At 37.6% G+C, this 19,032-nt stretch overlaps 1 long non-coding RNA gene across 1 annotated transcript in view; it reads right to left on the bottom strand.

Moving 5' to 3' along the window:
• LOC115837270 overlaps positions 1–19,032 on the bottom strand; it is a 334,419-nt gene that overhangs the window by 102,530 nt on the left and 212,857 nt on the right. Inside the window, exon 3 of the long non-coding RNA XR_004032324.1 lies at positions 8,089–8,186. This is a non-coding gene — a long non-coding RNA (uncharacterized LOC115837270). The remainder of the gene's footprint in view (positions 1–8,088; positions 8,187–19,032) is intronic.

The following is a 19,032-nucleotide window of genomic DNA, read 5'->3' on the forward strand; positions in this document are numbered from 1 at the left end:
AAACAGGCACATAGACCAATGGAACAGAATTGGAAATTCAGAAATGAAGCTGCACAGCTGAATAGCTGTATGCAGAAGATTGAAGCTGAACCCCTACCTTTCACCATATACAAAAAGTAACTTGAAATGGATCAAAGATTGAAACATAAGACCTCAAACTGTTAAAATCCTAGAAGACAGTCAAGGAAATACTCTTTTCAACATCAGCATTGGCAAATAATTTTTGGCTAAGTTCCCAAAAGTAATTGTAACAAAAATGAAAATAGTGAAGTGAGACCTAATTAAGCTAAAGAGTTTCTGAACAGCAAAAGAAACTATCAACAGAGTAAACAGACAACCCACAGAATAGAAGAGAATTGCAAACTATGCCTCCAGCAAAGGCCTAATATCTGGAATCTGTAGGGAAATTACAGAAATCAACAAGAAAAAAAAAATAACCACCTTAAAAAAAGAGCAAAGGAGCTGAACAGGCAGTTTTCAAAAGATGACATACAAGCAGCCAACAAACATACAAAAAACTGCTCAGCATCATTAAATGCCAAAGAAATACACATCAAAACTGCAATGGAATACCATCTCACAGTAAACAAAATGACTATTATCAAAATGTTAAAAAACAACAGATGCTAGTAAGACTCCAGAGAAAAGGGAACACTTATACCTGTTGGTAAGAATGTAAATTAGTTCAGTCACAGTGGAAAACAGTTCGGAGATTTCTCCAAGGAACTTTAAACAGGGCTGCCATTCAGCCTAACAATCCCAATGCTGGTTATATACCCAAAGAAAAATAAATCATTCTTCCAAAAAGACCCATGCACTCACATGTTCATTGCCGCACTATTTATAATAGCAAAGACGTGGAATCAACTCAGGTGCCCATCGATTGTAGATTGGATAAAGAAAACGTGGTACAAAGGCACCATGGAATACTACACAACCATAAAAAAGAATGAAATCATATTCTTTGGAGAAACATGGATGCAGGTGAAGGTCATAATTTTAAGTGGACTAATGAAGGAATGGAAAGCCAGATATGGTATGTTCTCACTTACAAGTGGGAGCTAAACACTGAGCACACATGGATGCAAATAAGGGAACAATAGACATTGCAGACTGCTACAGGGGAGAAGGTAAAAGTGGGGAATGAGTTGAAAAACTACCTATCTGGTATTATACTTACTACCCGGGTGATGGGATCCATACCCCAAGCCTCAGCATCATGCAATATTCCCATGTAACAAACCTGCACATCTACCCCCGTATCTAAAATAAAAGTTGAAAATAAATAAATTGCTAGCCCCCCAAAATAAAACGAATTAAATATGGTTATATTCACTCAATAGAGTATTATACAGCAATGAAATCAAATGAACAACATCCATAATATAGACAAAATATCCAAACATAATGTTGAGCAAAAAAAACCAGACACAAAATAACACACACTGATTTACTCTATTTACATAAAGTTTTAAATAGGTAAGTGTAATTGATTGTGATAACATTTAAAATAGTGATTACCTTTTCTTGATGAGGGGAGAGGAATGTTGTGTGGTGCTCTCTTTCTCGATCTAAGTGACATCTACATGGGTATGTTCACTTTGTGAAAATTTACTAATGATTTGTGCACTTATATGTAGCATACATAAGGAAAATATATAGTACTTGCCCCCAAAATCATTTTATAGAAAACAAGTTTTTCTGCAATATATGACTAAATGAAAAAACTTAGAAACAGCTTGTATATACAGCCAACAATCACTGAAAAAAAGCTCAACATCACTGATTATTAGAGAAATCAAAATCAAAACCCTAACAAGATAACGTCTCACACCAGGCAGAATGGCTACTATTAAAAAGTCAAAAAATAACAGATGCTGGCAAGGTGGTGGGGAAAATGGAACACTTATACACTGTTGGTGGGAGTGTAAATCAGTTCAACTATTGTGGAAAACAGTGTGGCAATTTGTCAAAGACCTAAAGACAGGAATTCCATTCAACATCTGGGTATATACTCAAAGGAATATAAATCGTTCTATTACAAAGACACATGCACATGTATGTTAACTGCAGAGCTATTTACAATAGCAAAGACATGGAATCAACCTAAATGCCCATCAATGATAGACTAGATAAAGAAAATGTGGTGTACATACAACATAGAATACTATGCAGCCATAAAAAGAATGAGATCATGTCCTTTGCAGGGACATGGATGGAGCTGGAGATCATTATCCTTAGCAAACTAACACAGGAACAGAAAACCAAATGCTGGACCGGGCGAGGTGGCTCACACCTGTAATCCCAGTACTTTGCTTGTAATCCCAGCACTTCGGGAGGCCGAGGCGGGCAGATCACGAGGTCAGGAGATCAAGACCATCCTGGCTAACACGGTGAAACCCCCGTCTCTACCAAAAACACAAAAAATTAGCCGGGCGTGGTGGCGGACTGCTGTAGTCCCAGCTACTCAGGAGGCTGAGGCAGAAGAATGGCATGAACCTGGGAGGCGGAACTTGCAGTGAGCCGAGATCGCACCACTGCACGCCAGCCCAGGCGACAAAGCAAGACTCCGTCAAAACAAACAAACAACAACAAGAACAAAAAAAACCAAATACTGCATGTTCTCACTTATAAGTGGGAGCTAAATGATGAGAACACATGGACACAGAGAGGAACAACACACACTGGGGTCCATCAGAGGCTGGATGGTAGAAGGAGGGAGAGGATCAGGAAAAATAACTAATGGATACTAGGCTTAATACTTGATGAAATAACCTATACAAAAAACTCCCATGACACACGTTTACCTATGTAACAAGACTGCACTTGCTGCACATGTACCCCTGAACTGAAAAGTTAAAAAAAAAAAAAGAAAAGAAACAGCATCTATACTCTGATTCTAATTTGATGAAAAACACATATATAGATGTAGATATAGATTGTATATAGGTAGGGGTAAAGGTTAAATATAAATATAGATGATATATTTATTGATATAGTAAAAACAACTGGAGGCACACATACTACATTATTAATAGTTTTCATCTCTAGGTAATGAATAACTACCATAACTACCAATTTCATTACTTTGTTCTTTTCTGTTTTTCAATGTATTTTCTTTCAAATTTCTAAAATAAGAAATTATAAAGTAAAGAAAAAAATTATAATGTAAAGATAAAAGCTCTGAACACTTGGAAATTAAAAATTACACTACTAAATAATATATGGACCAAAAAGGAAGTCTTTGGAGAAATTAGAAAATATCTTAAACTGAACGATAAAGTTCAACACATAAAAGTTTGTGAAATAACAATAAAGCAAGCCTTAGAGGGAAATTTATAGCATCAAATAATTATGTTAGAAAGAAGAAAGGTTTTGAATCAATAACCTAAGCTTTCATGTTAAGGAAAAAGGAGAAAAATAAACCCAAGGCAAGCAGAAAAAAGAAAACAATAAATATAACAGATATCAATAAAATGGAGAACAAAATACAATACAGAATATTAGTGGAACCAAAATGTGGTTCTTTGAAAAGGCAAAGTTGAAAAACCTTTAGCAAGATTGACAAAGAAAAAAAGATGCATGAATTAATATTTTGATTTTTATTTATTATTTCTTTTTAGAGACACAGTCTCACTCTCTTGCATCAGGCTGGAGTATACTGCACAGTCACCTCACTACAGCATTAAACTTTTGGGCTCAAGCAATCCTCCCATGTGAATTAATATTTAAATAGTATATCCATTAAGGAAATAATGAAACTTCCAGATTCTCACAGGTTTGAATTTTAAAACCCACAGATTACATTGTTTAAGAAAAAATTATTTGAAAATCTTCTCTTGGGTTTTCAATGTTCACCGACAGGAAAAAAAAAAAAACAAAAAAACAAAAAATCACAAAACAAAAACAAAAAAAACCTTGTCCTAAGATTCATGTATCCCGCTTGTTTCCAAGTTATATGCTCCCTGAGACCCCTGGGAACAAAACTGGGCAAAGAGTAGATAATTTCTGTAAGGAGCCCCAGAACCTGAAGGAAAAAGTCTAGATTAGTGGCCAGCGCCACCAGTTAAGGTTAGGTTGATTGTGCCCTGCACAAGGCACTAATCAAAGAGCAGAGGATAGGAGCTGAAATTCAGCACAAGTTCACTCAACTTCCCATTGGCTGTATACACCCAGAGGGCGAAAAAAAAAAAACCTTTTACCTAATTCTCACAGGAGTGCCACATAGTCACCAAGCCAATGAGAAAGTTCCTTTCTATTAGGTTGGTGAAAAAGTAATTGCAGTTTTGCAATTAAAACTGCAATTACTTTTGCACCAAGCTAATATTTCCACTTTGTTGAGTGGCTTCATCATGAAATAGTGTTGGATTTTGTCAAGTGGTCTTTTTTTCCACTTCCATCGAAATGATCATGTGGGTTTCATCCTTTATTTCATTGATTTAGTGCATTGTATTGGTTGATCTTTGTGTGTTGAACCAACATTGCATTTATAGAATAAGTTTAACTTATTCATGATTTATACATTTATATGCATGCAGAATTAGGTTTGCTAGTATTTCTGAGTCTTTTTACATTAATGTTTTTAAGATAAGTTTTTTCAGAGTTTTCTTCTCCTGTGATGTCTTTGTCTGGTTTGATATCAAAGTAACAATGGCCTCATAGAAGAGTTGGGAAGTGTTGTCTCCTCTTCTGTTCTTTGGAAGAGATTGAGAAGCATAGGTGTTGATTCCTTTTTATATCTGGTAGAAATCACCACTGAAGCAATCTTGATCTAGTCTTTTCTTTGTGAGAAGTTTATTATTTTTAAATTTCTAATTCTACCTCTTTAATAGTTATAAATCTATTCAGATTTTCTACTTATTCTTGAATCAGTTTCAGTAATTTGTGATTTTCTTTCCTATTATTTCAGAGAATAAGATATTGGTTTTGTTGATTCGCTTTACTATTTTTCTTTTCTCCATTTTATTTACTTTCACTCTAATCTTTATTTTAATTTCCTTCTTTTGGCTTGTTATGAGCTTCATTTGCTCTTATTTTTCTCTTTTCTTAAGATGAAAATATTATAGTATTGGATTGAAAACTTTATTGTTTTGTAATATAGGTGGAAAGAGCCTGAAATATCTCTGTAAGCACTGCTTTATCCACATCCTATAAGTTTTGGGTTTATTTTTATTCACCTCAAAGTATTTTCTCATTTTTATTGTTTTTTTTTTTGATCCATTGATGATTTGGGACAATGCTATTTTATTTCCATAGAATTAGAATGGCTCCAGTATATATCTGAAACTCCAGAAGGGCATACACATGTACAGGGCTTGAGCATGCCTAGGAAATATCTGAGAAGGCCATACTCACACCTCTAGCTTGAGGCTCTGCACAATCCAGAAGTAAAAGCTGATGCAGAGTTTTAAAGTACCCAAGTGTTAAAGGCATGCCCCAACACACATATGAAGCCTTCAGTAAAGGCTGGGATACTTACTGATTCATGGCATTTAAAAACCTATGTCTGATCATTAGCTGACCACTAAGTTAAACAAGCAGAGACTTCTGTGAATGCATATTCAGAGGTGACAACATGCTGGCGGCCCTCGCTCCCTCTCAGCGCCTCCTCTGCTTGGGCGTCTGCTCTGGCCACGCTAGAGGAGCCCTTCAGCCGGCCGCTGCACTATAGGAGCCCCTCTCTGGGCTGGCCGAGGCTGGAGCCTGCTCCCTCTGCTTGCAGGAAGGTGTGGAGGGAGAGGCGGGGGCGGGAACCGGGGCTGTGTGCTATGCTCACATGGCCAGCACGAGTTCTGGGTGGGCGCGTGCTCGGCTGGCCCTGCACTCAGAGCAGCTGGCCAGTGCCACTGCCTGGGGCAGTGAGGGGCTTAGCACCCGGGCCAGCAGCTGTGTAGCAGGTGCTGGGTCTTCCAGCACTGCCATCCCGCCGACGCCACACTCGAATTCTCACTGGGCCTCAGCTGCCTTCCTGTGGGGCAGGGCTCAGGACCTGCAGCCCACCATGCCCAAGGCCCCGGGCAGTGGACGAGCCTCCCTGACGGGCGCGACCCCTGCTCTGCAGCACCCGGTCCCAATGACCGCCCAAGGGCTGAGGAGTGCAGGTGCGTGGCGCTGCAGGACTGGCAGGCAGCTCCGCCCGTGGCCCTGGCTCAGGATCCACTAGGCGAAGCCAGCTGGGCTCCTGAGTCAGGTGGGGACTTGGAGAACTTTTATGTCTATCCAGAGGATTATATAGGCACCAATCAGCACTCTGTGTCTAGCTCGAGGTTTGTGGATGCACCAATCAGCATCTGTACCTAGCTAATCTGTTGGGGACTTGGAGAACTTTTATGTCTAGCTAAAGGATTGTAAATAAACCAGTCAGCACCCTGTGTCTAGCTCGAGGTTTGTAAACACACCAATCAGTGCTCTATGTCTAGCTCAGGGATTGTAAATACACCAATCAGCACCCTGTGTCTAGCTCGAGGTTTGTAAATGCACCAATCAGTGCTCTGTGTCTAGTTAATCTAGTGGGGACTTGGAGAACTTTTAGGTCTAGCTAGAGGATTGTAAATACACCAATCAGCACTCTGTGTCTAGCTCAGGCATTGTAAATGCACCAATCAGCACCCTGTTAAAACAGACCAATCAGCTCTCTGTAAAATGGACCAATCACCTCTCTGTAAAATGGGCCAATCAGCAGGATGTGGGTGGGGTCAGATAAGGGAATAAAAACAGGCTGCCTGAGCCAGCAGCAGCAACTGGCTGGGGTCCCCTTCCAAGCCCTGGAAGCTTTGTTCTTTTGCTCTTTGCAATAAGTCCTGTTGCTGCTCACTCTTTGGGTCTGCACTGCCTTTATGAGCTATAACACTCACCATAAAGGTCTGCAGCTTCACTCCTGAAGCCGGCGAGACCATGAACCCACCAGAAAGAAGAAACTCCAAACACGTCTGAACATCAGAAAGAACAAACTCTGGACACACCATCTTTAAGAACTGTAACACTCACCGCGAGGGTGTGTGGCTTCATTCTTGAAGTCAGTGAGACCAAGAACCCACCAATTCCGGAACCAATATGACAGTGAATAGGGACCTGAGTGAAGCATTCAAGGAAACTCACTAAACAAACAGCAACAACAGTAACAAATAGTAGCAACAGTAAACCGTGAGTGGAGGAAATCTTTTTTTGGGAGTTAGCACATTATATTATTTAAAATCTCCAGTTCTCCACAAAAAATATGACACATGCAAAGAAAAAGGAAATATTGCTCATATATGGATATAAAAAAGCAGTCAGTGGAAACTGCTCAGATGTTGGACTTATTAAAGACTTTAACTCTGCTATTATAACTATAACAAAAATCAAAGGATACCATGTCTGAAGAATTTAAAAAAGTATAAAAAAAGTCTCATCCACAAAGAATATAGGTAACAATATAAAAATTATAGAAAATAATCAAATAGAAATTCTGGAATTGAAAAGTATAATAACTGAGATAAAAAATTTGCTAGTAAGGCCCAATAACAGATTTGAACTCCCATAAGAATCAGTGAGGCTGAAGGTTAAGTCAATTTTTTTTCAATGTTTAAAACTATTTCCATTTTTTTTAAGTTTTGTTTTTGTTTTGTTTTGTGGTGGTTTGTTTTTGTTTTTGTTCAACCTCTTGCTAACCCCAACTGGCTCTGGGTAAGGTCAAGTAAAGACATGTCCTGGTAAATATAATACAGTACTGTATTTTAGAGGGTCTCCTCCAGGATGCTGCTAGATAGATCAAGTAGGGACAATTCTTTGGGGATGAAGTTTGGAGATATTCCAAAGTCATCTTACCCCTTTTCATGGCTGCTAATCTGATTGTTTTTACAGCTACTGTGTTTGCAAGCCTGTTCAATTCCAAGCCTAATAAACAGATAAGGAGAGGGAGATGGGAACTGAGCAAGTTAAAATGCCAAGGAGCTCACTGTTCTTACAGATATTCAGCTACAAAAAAAAAAAAAAAAAAAGTCTTGGATTGTTGTAAGCCTTTCATTAATTTCCAGAGTTCTGAAACATTGATTTTGACAAGTTTTACAATGATATGGAGGAATCAGATTTTCAAAAATCCTTACTCACCATTCCAGCAGGGCTTCCCTTCAAGTATAGTATTTTTGATAGAATGATTGGGAAGTATTCTTTCTAAAGGAATGTCTCTCAATAAAGATGATGGGATTCTGGAAACGGCAAAAAAAAAAAAAAAAAAATAGAAAGCTGTCATGGGATTGAAGCCAATTCAGAGGAAAGCAGTGCCAGGAGATGAATTGAGGTCAAGAGATGGAAGCAGGAAGACATTATTCAAAGACTGAATTTAATCTTATCTGAAGCCAGCATCCTACTGAACTTTCAATTTTTATAATTACAAAATTTCACTTTTCATAAGCCAATTTGAGTCATTTCTGTTACCAGAAAATAAGAGTTCCAATGGATATAACATTATATTTTATATTGTCTCCTAAGAACACAGGTGAATCAAAATCAAATCAACTCAGGGATAATCTATCATGTGAGATACCTGATGGCTCTCCTATCTTTACTTTAGTTGGGCAAAATGGATATCAATTTGGGAAAACACTAAAGACTGAAGTTAAAGTCAAGGAAATGGGTAAGATAGTCAAGGAAAAAACGTAGAGAAAAAAGAAGCAAAGGTTAAACAAAACCTTGAGAAATGCCTACACTAAGTTTTAGAAGAAAGGAGAGAACCAAAAGATAATACAGAAGGAATAAGAACATAAGGAAAACAAAAGTTGGGGAGAGTTTCAATGTGAGCAACAATATTAAATGTTAATGTCAGATTAATGGCCAGGGAAGAAGCCATTCACTTTGTAGATAAAGGGCACAGTAACTTCTGCTAGAGTAATTTCAGTAAAAGAAGAAAAGCTACTTTGGAAGAAGGAAAATATAAACCTTGAGAATTTCACTGAATAAAGAAGGATACCAGAGCCCAAAGCAACATGTTTGACTCTAAATAGCTATTTGACCTCTGGATCACATTGTTCCCCCAGCATATCTGATTAAAATAAAGTAACTGAACAGAATGCACAGGACAATGCAATATCTTATAATAAGCTAGCCATTTATCTACTTCAGCAAAAATCCAAAATTGGGACCATAAACACAATACAAGAAAATGGTCTGCTTTCCAAGCATAATAACACTTTTAACATATCTTACAGAGAGAAAAACTCATTTAGTTTTATTTAATGTTACTCTGACTGGCATTATCCAAGACATAAGTGAATGACTTTGAAGTTTGAAGGAAAAATGGAAATATCAATATGAAAGAGTTAGAATGACTAATGTGTGAGAAAGAATGCTATAAACTCCAGTACTCATGAATTAGGAGGAACAAAGGCATGTGGTCTAGCAAACTGAGAGGTGGTGAGGCATGGACGGCAGATGTAAGCTGGGTATCATTTCACATCCCTTTGCAGCTTCAGAGGAAAAGAGGAGATACAGAAGGATTGTTATGTCACATGACTAAACATCTCCCTAAATGCCAGTGGTTAAGAGCAGAAAAATCCACGTAATGCTTTGGAATAAGAAGAAAGTATTTTAATAGCAGATTCCACCTCAGAGGATACATATTAATTCTGAGAGATTGTATAAGAAAAAGAAGACTTGACAGGAACTAACATTGGTTTTGTGAGTTGAAAATTACCAGGAAGACAAGATACAGAAAAGCTTTGTAAATCAGAACTAGAATTCTTCTGCTCTTCAAATTATAGGTCACAGAAATATTTGATTTAACCAGTCTCTAATGGTGCCAGCCTGTCAGGCTGAAGACTACTTACATGAGTTTCTTACAATGCAAAATAATAATGCTGTTAAAATTAAAAAGGTTTAAAATGCATTTCCTTTTGATGGGATTAAGAAAGTCCTAATATTTGGAAAAAGGAAATTAATATTAATTTTCTAAGAAGACTGACTTGCTTTAAATATATTTCAATAACAAAAGAACTACTTTTATCTTTATCTAAGAATTTAGGAAGTTGAATTGTGTGTGAAAAAATTGGTTTTTAATATTTGCAAGCATTTGATAAATTTTAAGAGGCTGTTTTTCCATGCTCTTTATTAATGTCCTTAAAGAATAATAGTAGAGGGTATAAAAAAAGAAAGAAGGGAAGAAGGCAGGAAGAAAGGAAAAAAGGAAGAAAAGAAAGGAGAGAGAGAACAAGAAAGGAGGGAGGAAGGAAGAAAAGAGGAAAGAAGGAGAAAAAGGAAAAAAATCAACAGAGTGCTTACTGACTTTGCAAAATCTAAATTCATTGTCTGCTTTAAATATCATTATCATTTCCTTTTAGGAACTCTGATAGAAATCTTTGCTATTTATACTGTATGTTTACAGTGAAATAAAAAGATAATAGAAAATTGTGTGTACTATAAGGATTAAAAATGTCAAAGCCACTTAACCAGGTTTCCTGACTTCTGCTTTGTCTGCCTGAGTTAGCTGGCAATAAAAGAATAGACAAGACAAATATTGTAAAATTAAATTGAGAGTAACCAACGTGAATAATGCTTTTATCTCAAGACATCTATTACCTGCCTGCCAATACTATTTATATTAGCAAAGGCATTTTTTGTTGTTGTTTTCCAAGTCTACTTATCTGAGTAATCAACTGCAAATCTCTTTTTCAATTGGGAAACATTGGTCCCTATGAGGACAACTCTTTCAGGGTATCCGAGTATAACTTAATTACCTAGAAGTGACTTATAAATTATAGTTCTTAGACCCTGTAGCACTGCTTACCTTAGTCCATCTGTGTTGCTATAAAGGAATACCTGAGACTGGGCAATTTGTAAAGAAAAATGATTTATTTGGCTCTCAGTTCTGCAGGCTGTACTGGAAGCATGACATAAACATCTGCTTTTGATGAGGGCTTCAAGAAGCTTCCATTCATGGCAGAAAGTGAAGGGAAGCCAGAATGTGCAGATCACATGGTGAGAAAGGAAAGAAGAGGGCTTGCAGATGCCAGGCTCTTTTTAACAAGCAGCTCTCATGGGAGTTAATAGAGTGAGAAACAACTCACCCACTACTATGAGAAGGGTGCCAAGCTAATCATGAGGGATTTGCATTCGTGACCCAAACATCTCCCACCAGGTCCCACCTCCAACATTGAAGATCAAATTTCAACATGAAACTTGGAGAGTCAAACAAACCATATCCAAACCTTAGCAATGCATGTCTTGTTTTTTTTGTTTTTTGGATGAGAATCACTTAAAACAGAAAAGAGCCAATATCTGCCCTAACCCCAAAATTTCTTTGTTATCTTGTGTATTATAAAAATGCAAGCTAGCTTTATACTCTGTTCCCACATTTGATTTTGTTCTAATGTAATTATTCCGTTTTAAAATATTTTCCTCAGAGTTACATAAACACTCCCAGAAAACATTCCACTTTTACACTACAGTTTCCAGTGCCCAGGGCTACCTACCCCCAGGATGTAAAGAAAGAAGAGTATACACTCAATTTTACAGATCCCTATAAATAACTTACTTTTTTCTTTTCTTTTCTTTCTTTTTTTTTTTTTTTTTTTGAGACAGTCTCGCACTGTCGTCCAGGCTGGAGTGCAGTGGCGCGATCTCTGCTCGCTGCAAGCTCCACCTCCCCGGTTCACGCCATTCTCCTGCCTCAGCCTCCAGAGTATCTGGGACTACAGGCGCCCACCACCATGCCTGGCTAATTTTTTTTTGTATTTTTAGTAGAGATGGGGTTTCACCCTGTTAGCCAGGATGGTCTCATCTCCTACACTTGTGATCCGACCGCCTCGGCCTCCCAAAGTGCTGGGATTACAGGTGTGAGCCACTGCGCCTGGCCTAAAATAGCTTACTTTAAAAAATAATGTAAGATCTATAGTACAATATAGGCAAATATGAAATTTCACTGATGCTTTATGGATTTTTCTATAATGAAACTGTTTTTTTGTTTTTTGTTTCTTGTTTTTTTTTTAGATGCAGTTTGCTCTTGTCACCCAGGCTGGAGTGCAATGGTATGATCTCAGCTCACTGCAACCTCTACCTCCCAGGTTCAAGCTATTCTCCTGCCTCAGCCTCTAGAATAGCTGGGATTACAGGCGCCCGCCACCATGTTCAGCTAATTTTTGTATTTTTAGTAGAGACGGGGTTTCTCCATGTCGGCCAGGCTGGTCTCGAACTCCTTACCTCAGGTGATCTGCCTGCCTTGGCCTCCCAAAGTGCTGGGATTACAGGCGTGAGCCACCATGCCTGGCTATAATGAAACATTTTTGAAGATGATTATACCAGGTAAAAGAAACCTCATCTAAGAAGAAGAAGTGGGTCAGAGACAAGGAAGTCAATTCTTTAAACAATAAATGACATTTTTTAAACATGAGAAATACCAGTTAAATTATTAGATTGCCTAAACTAAAAGAAGACAAGCAGGAAGCAGTCAAACATGAAAGTAATGTGCTGCAATCAAATTTGGATACTAATCTCTTGCAATAAATGTTCATGCAGGGCTCCCTCTGTTGACTCCTCTGCAGCTACATACATTTCTTAATGAAGGACATGCAACCTCCCAATATTAAAGACATGCGAAGATTCATTAGGAAAGGCTTTAAATTATCCAAGCAGATTTTCTCCCCAATTGATGATTAATGTCATTAATCAACTGAAGGTTCCCTTGTAGTTCTACTAAATAGGTATATCTAGAAACAAATGTGCATTTTTTTTAACAAGAGAAACACACATATTCCTGGATAATGAAGTTGAGGTATTTATTGTGCATATTTATCATTTATGTTATCAGAAAAGCAATTTCTTAAATCATTCAAAATTAAATTTTAGCAAACTCTTCTTTCCTGCTTTGTGTTAGTAGCAAATCTTGTAATTAAGGTTCATGTATATAAGAAGTATTTAAAAAAGAGATTGACAGTCTAAGCATTCGTCAGTGTTCACCATTGCATTCCCTCAGTTTTCTTTTCCTCCATTTTTTTCTTCCATTTCTCTGCCCCGCTTTCCTCCCCTGACACTTTTTATTCATTGCACATTCTTTTTCCTTGTCTCCTCCTGCTACCCCAGCTGATTTTATTCTCCTCCTTCCTAGTCCTTAACCTCCTGGACCTCAGGAAAGAAGATGTCATTTTAAGTTTTCCTATCAGTTCACAAATTTCCCCTTAAACAGTTTCGGTTTCCTTAACCTTCATATGGAATATTCAACTCTTTCACCTCATCAGTTGCTTGTTTTCCCTTTTCCCTAAAATCTGAGGGACATGGTCCAACACACACCCTGGTAAATGCTAGAGTCACATACTCAATTCTAGATACAGCTTGGCTAAGTGGGAACTCACAGAAGCTCACCTCAGTAGTAGAGAGTTACTGTCCAGGGGAGTGAGGGAGTGGTTAATAAAGGATTGTCACGTGACATCACCCTGCTATTTTAGTTTCTACTGTCTGCTTGCTTCCTCATTTTAGTTAGGCAAAAGTAATGAGCCTTTTGTTCTGCAGAATTGCTCTAAAAACTTCTTCAACAGAAGTCCTTCCAGCAAAGTAAACATATGTTAATTCTACATATTCCAAATTCAACCAGCTATCACTAGAAATGGGGAGAAACTGAGATTTTATCTCCTATTAAGTATTCAGTTCCTATTTCCTATCACCCATAGTAATATATAGGAAATCCTGGAGACCTTTCATAGTAAAAATCCTATACTGAAATAATCATGTTGAGAATAGGAAAAATGAAATCTAAATCTCTTTATTCCCATGTAATCTTTAATACTGTTTGAGGATTGCATTGTGAGTTAGGTACAGGTGACATTAACATCCTCTAGATTTCTATTTTCATGAACCCCAAAGCTAAATGAAGCCTCATCCTAAATTCCAAATTTACACACTAGATTCAGTTAAAACAGCCTAGAAACCTTATTAAGTGCTATCTAAAGGCTCAAGACAGAGAATTTGAATTTCACTGTCCTTTTCTTTTCTCTCATTTTGTTACACAGTGTTTAGCTAAGGCACATGACCCTTTAAACCATTATAAACAGTGAAGTCTCACAGTTATTTTATTTTAAATTATTTTTCCTCCTTTATTCATTTATAGCCCAAGGATTACAATGTTTTTAATGATACATTGCCATTCTGATTTATGTCACTATGTGCTTTGGACTTAAACTATGTGATTCCATGCATTTTACTTTGTACTCCTTTGACTGCTGTTATAAAGAAGTAATGTTCTCAGGAAGTCTCTCATTGTAGCTCAGAGCCAATCATTACAGTCGAAAGCATCCAAGGTTTCAAATGATAATGTCAAAAGTGAATTACAGCTTTCAAAATAAAGTATTGTTGGGCTACATTGTGAAAGCAGTATATTTTTCAATCAAGGCTTTACAGTCATTTTCAACAGCATTTTATGAAAAATTTTCAAGATATTAACTTTCCAAATATTTTCAGTAATTTCAGAGCTTTTGGATTTTTGCCATCCGTTCTCAAATGTCAGTTGAACTAACCTATGAAACCAGTAAAAGCAAGCATAACCTAAAAGCCATACTACTGGTACCTGGATCATGTTTATAACTTTTTATTTAATATCCATTATTTATGGGGTTATTTTCTCTTAAATTTTGATTACTGGGTATTAATGTATTAACTCTATTTTAATCAGTATAAACTAGGTTAGCAAGAGATCAATGAAAAGCAACAGAAGAACTAACCCCAAGATACTGACTATTCTTCATTTTACCTTGGTGCCTGCAAAATTTTTCACTTGTGTTTTAGAGAACCAGTATGCTTCAAGATAATCAACAGTGAAAGGGAATCAGTGCATATTGTTACTGATGGAAGGTATCCAAGTCACCAGCAACAAACTGTACAGATCTGTAGCAACCTCAATTCTTGCCTCCTCAGAAGAAATAATTTGACTGAGGGGCGTAAGGCAGAAAAAGAGACTGAGGCAAGTTTCAGATCAGGAGTGGAAGTTTATTAAAAAGCTTTAGAGCAGGAGAAAATGGAAGTACACTTGGAAACGACCCAAGCAGGCACCGAGAAGGTCAAGTGCAACATTTAACCTAGATCCTAGGTCTTTATAGGCTGTTCCACTTTCCAGATCTTGCACCCCTTTCCCACGATTCTTCCCTTAGAGTGGGCTGCCTGCCTGCACAGTGGTCTCCTCATGCTTGGGAAGTGCGCACACACAGTGGGTTTTGGAAGTTGTGCACATGCTCATCTGAGACTTTCTTCCCTTTTCCAGTGGACTACCCCAGAAGGTCATATTCTGCCGTTTTGTCTCTTAACATGCATGCCCAGGCTCACTCACCAAATACCTGAGATTTTACTGGAAGCCCTTTTTGCTTCTCCCTGCCGCCTGCGTTCAATTAACACTTTAATGTTAACAGCTGTGGGCCATTAGGAGATTGTCTCTCCCTGGTGCCAGCTGCCAAATTATCATTTTTAGAGAGTCAATGTGATAATTGTTGAACCATCACTGATGATCGCCTGACATTCCTGGTGGACAGGGGAAGAGTCCTCTCCTGCCCCATTTATGCCTGTCGAACTACCTGTAAAAATATATCTGATTAAATGAAAAGGAACCATATCTTAGACTCTGAACTCTCAAGAATTTCTTCAAGTCTTGAGTTTGCATTGGAATAGCTATATGTCCATGCATGCCAAAAACAGGGACTATGTACTGGACAGATTATGAACCAACCTCAGGGGAGCAGGTCAGTTTTGCTATCAACTCATGAGCATTACCCTGACATCAATACTACTCAATGCTTAGTAATCTTAGTTTGTTTTTCCTCTTTACACTTATAATTTCATACTTTTTTTCATTTTTCTGACTATCTAACTTTTACTTATCCCCTCACACTCAATAGAAGATCATGAAACATTCTTTTTTTTTTTTTGAGACAGAATCTCGCTGTCGCCCAGGCTGGAGTGCAGTGGCGCGATCTCGGCTCACTGCAGGCTCTGCCCCCTGGGGTTCACGCCATTATCCTGCCTCAGCCTCCCGAGTAGCTGGGACTACAGGCACCCGCCACCTCGCCCGGCTAATTTTTTGTATTTTTAGTAGAGACGGGGTTTCACTGTGTTAGCCAGGATGGTCTGGATCTCCTGACCTCGTGATCCTCCCGCCTCGGTCTCCCAAAGTGCTGGGATTACAGGCGTGAGCCACCGCGCCCGGCTGAAACATTCTTCATGAAGAAAATAAAAGCTATTAGAGATGATGCTCTTTATCTTTCCACCTTACAAATATAGCTGAATTTGCACCTTTTTTCTCTTTTCTGAACAAAATGAGAGTGTCTGTACCCTGATTCCTTCTCTACTAGTTTCACTGAGTCCTCCTTTTGTTAATCACCCTCTCTTAAGCTCTTCAACTTCTATTCCTCTACTATATCCCTATTTCCTTGTTATTATTATCAACACATATATTAGTGCACTTTATTTTTTTAAAATTTTCTGTTAAAGCCCATCAATGATAGACTGGATAAAGAAAATGTGGCACATGTACACCATGGAATACTATGCACCCATTAAAAAAATGAGATCATGTCCTTTGCAGGGACATGGATGGAGATGGAAGCTGTTATCCTCAGAAAACTAACACAGGAAAAGAAAATCATATACCACATATTCTCACTTATAAGTAGGAGCTGAGTAATGAAAACATATGAACACATGGGGAGGGGAGAACAACACACACTGGGGCCTGTCAGAGGGTGGGGGATAGGAGGAGGGAAGCATCAGGAAGAATTGTTAATGCATGCTGGGCTTAATACATGGGTGATGGGATGACATGTGTAGCAAACCACCATAGCACATGTTTACCTATGTAACAAACCTGCAATTCCTGCACATGTACCCTGGAACTTAAAATAAGAGTTGGAAATTTAAAAAAATTGCTGTTGATCACTTCCCAGTGATCTACTTTTCTTCTCACCTTGAAAACCAGTTTTCCAAATAAAACCAAGTAAAACATTCAGTATTTCTCATCATCATTTTGCATTTCATTTATCACTCACTCTAATGTGGGTTCCACCCCTAACACTACATGCAACTGTTCTGCTCTTGCTAAAAATGAAAACTATCTCTATGTTGCCTAACCCATAGATGATTTTCTTTCCTTACCCTATGTGAGTTCTATATTAGTTTCTTGGGACTTCTGTAACTAATTACCACAAACTGAGTGGCTCATAATGACAGAAATGAATTCTCTCACAGTTCAAGAGGATAAAATTCTGAAATCAAAGTGTCAGCAAGGTTGGGTCATTATGGAGGCATTGAGGAAGAAACCTCCCTATGCCTCTCTCCTAGCTTCTGGTGGTTCCCAGCAATCCTTGGTGTTCTTTGGCTTGTAGATACATCCATACAATCTCTGCCTATATCTTGGCTTCTTCTGTGTTTTTGGATGTACTCTTCTCTTCTTATAAGGATGCCAGTCATAAGATTACTGGCTACCCAAATCTCTTCTGACTTCACTGGAACTTGATTACATCTACAAAGATCCTATTTCCAAATAAGGTAAAATTCATAGGTATAGGGAGGTTGCAACTCGACCATATCTTTTTGAAGGATACAACTTAACTCACTCTAACTTTTTACTAACATTCAACAAATTTGAAGCTCTTCTAGAATTATACTATTCTTTCTTGGCTTCTGGAACACTAAACTGACCTGGTTTCCTTTCTCACTCTTTGCCCCTCATTTAGGGATTCATTCTTCTATATCCAACCTGTACATTTTGGAGATCTTCAAAATTCAACACCAGGAATTCTCTTCTCCCTATACATTCACTACCTAGGCAATTACGTCTTTGCCGAAATTTGAAAAAATCTCACGTTAGTATCCAGATATCTCTTGAGTTTCAGACTACTCTTTTCGATGCATATATGTCGTCCCTGTTCAATATCATGATATTGTTAAGATAATGTATCTAAAAGTAATCATTAATTTTCTAACCAAATTTGTTCCTTCTCATATCTTTGATTTCTCAGTAAATTTCACTTTCATTAACTAAGATTTCCTTTAATGCTAGAAATCTTAAGTGGTTGACTTTTCCTTTCTGTTAGCCCCTTTCCCAGTCCATCACAATTAAGTACCAAGTTAGTTGCTTTCACCTTTAATATATATTTCAATTCCATTTATTTATCTCCATTTACCCAGGTATCAACTTAGTCTAAACCAAAAGCTTTTCTTGTTTGGAGAAGTGAAAAGCCTTGCTAAATGTTCTTACTCCGTATTTTTATAAACAAGTCAACTTAAACTTTGAAAAATATATCAGAACATCAGAACAAAATTCCAAATCTTTCTCATAATCTTCATAAACTGTCCCCTGCCAACTTTTCCATACTCATTTCCCATCAGAATTTCGAAGACTTGTTCACTACATCTTGAACTCTTTCAGTCTTCCATAAACACAAAGCATATCACGTCCTTTACATATGCCCTTCAACATACTTTATCCTCATTCTTCATCTCTCCAACTTCTATTACATACTCAAGTTTTGATTTAAATATCACTTTCTTAGTGAGGACTTTTATAATAATGAAACTGCTACCCTTATAAAATTACAAGTTCTGTTATAAAATATGTTATATTTTTTCATGTTATCCAATACTTTTACTCAGAGTAAGTTTGTAGTTACATATTTGTATATTTTTAACTTCTAGTTTTCCTTGTACATCTCCGCCAGAGCTCTTGGGTGACCAGGTGTATTGTCAATGAGCAGTGGTATTTTTAAAGGAATCTTTATATTTGAGCAATAGGTCTCAACAGTGAGCTTTAAAAATTCCATAAAACATGCTGTAAATAGATCTGTGTTATCATCCAGGCTTTATTATTCCATTTACAGAGCACTGGCAGACATATTTAGCATAATTCTCAAAGGTTTTATGGTATTTGGAAGGGTAAATGAGAACTGGCTTCAGCTTAAAGTCACCAACTGCATTAGCTGCTAATAAGAGAGTCAGCCTATCCTTTGAAGCTTTTAAGCCAGGCAGTGACTTCTCCTTTCTAGTTATAAAAGTCTTAGATGGCATCTTCTTCCAATAGAAGGCTGCTTC

Source organism: Nomascus leucogenys, chromosome 11, assembly GCF_006542625.1.
Source record: "Nomascus leucogenys isolate Asia chromosome 11, Asia_NLE_v1, whole genome shotgun sequence".
Taxonomy (NCBI): domain Eukaryota; kingdom Metazoa; phylum Chordata; class Mammalia; order Primates; family Hylobatidae; genus Nomascus; species Nomascus leucogenys.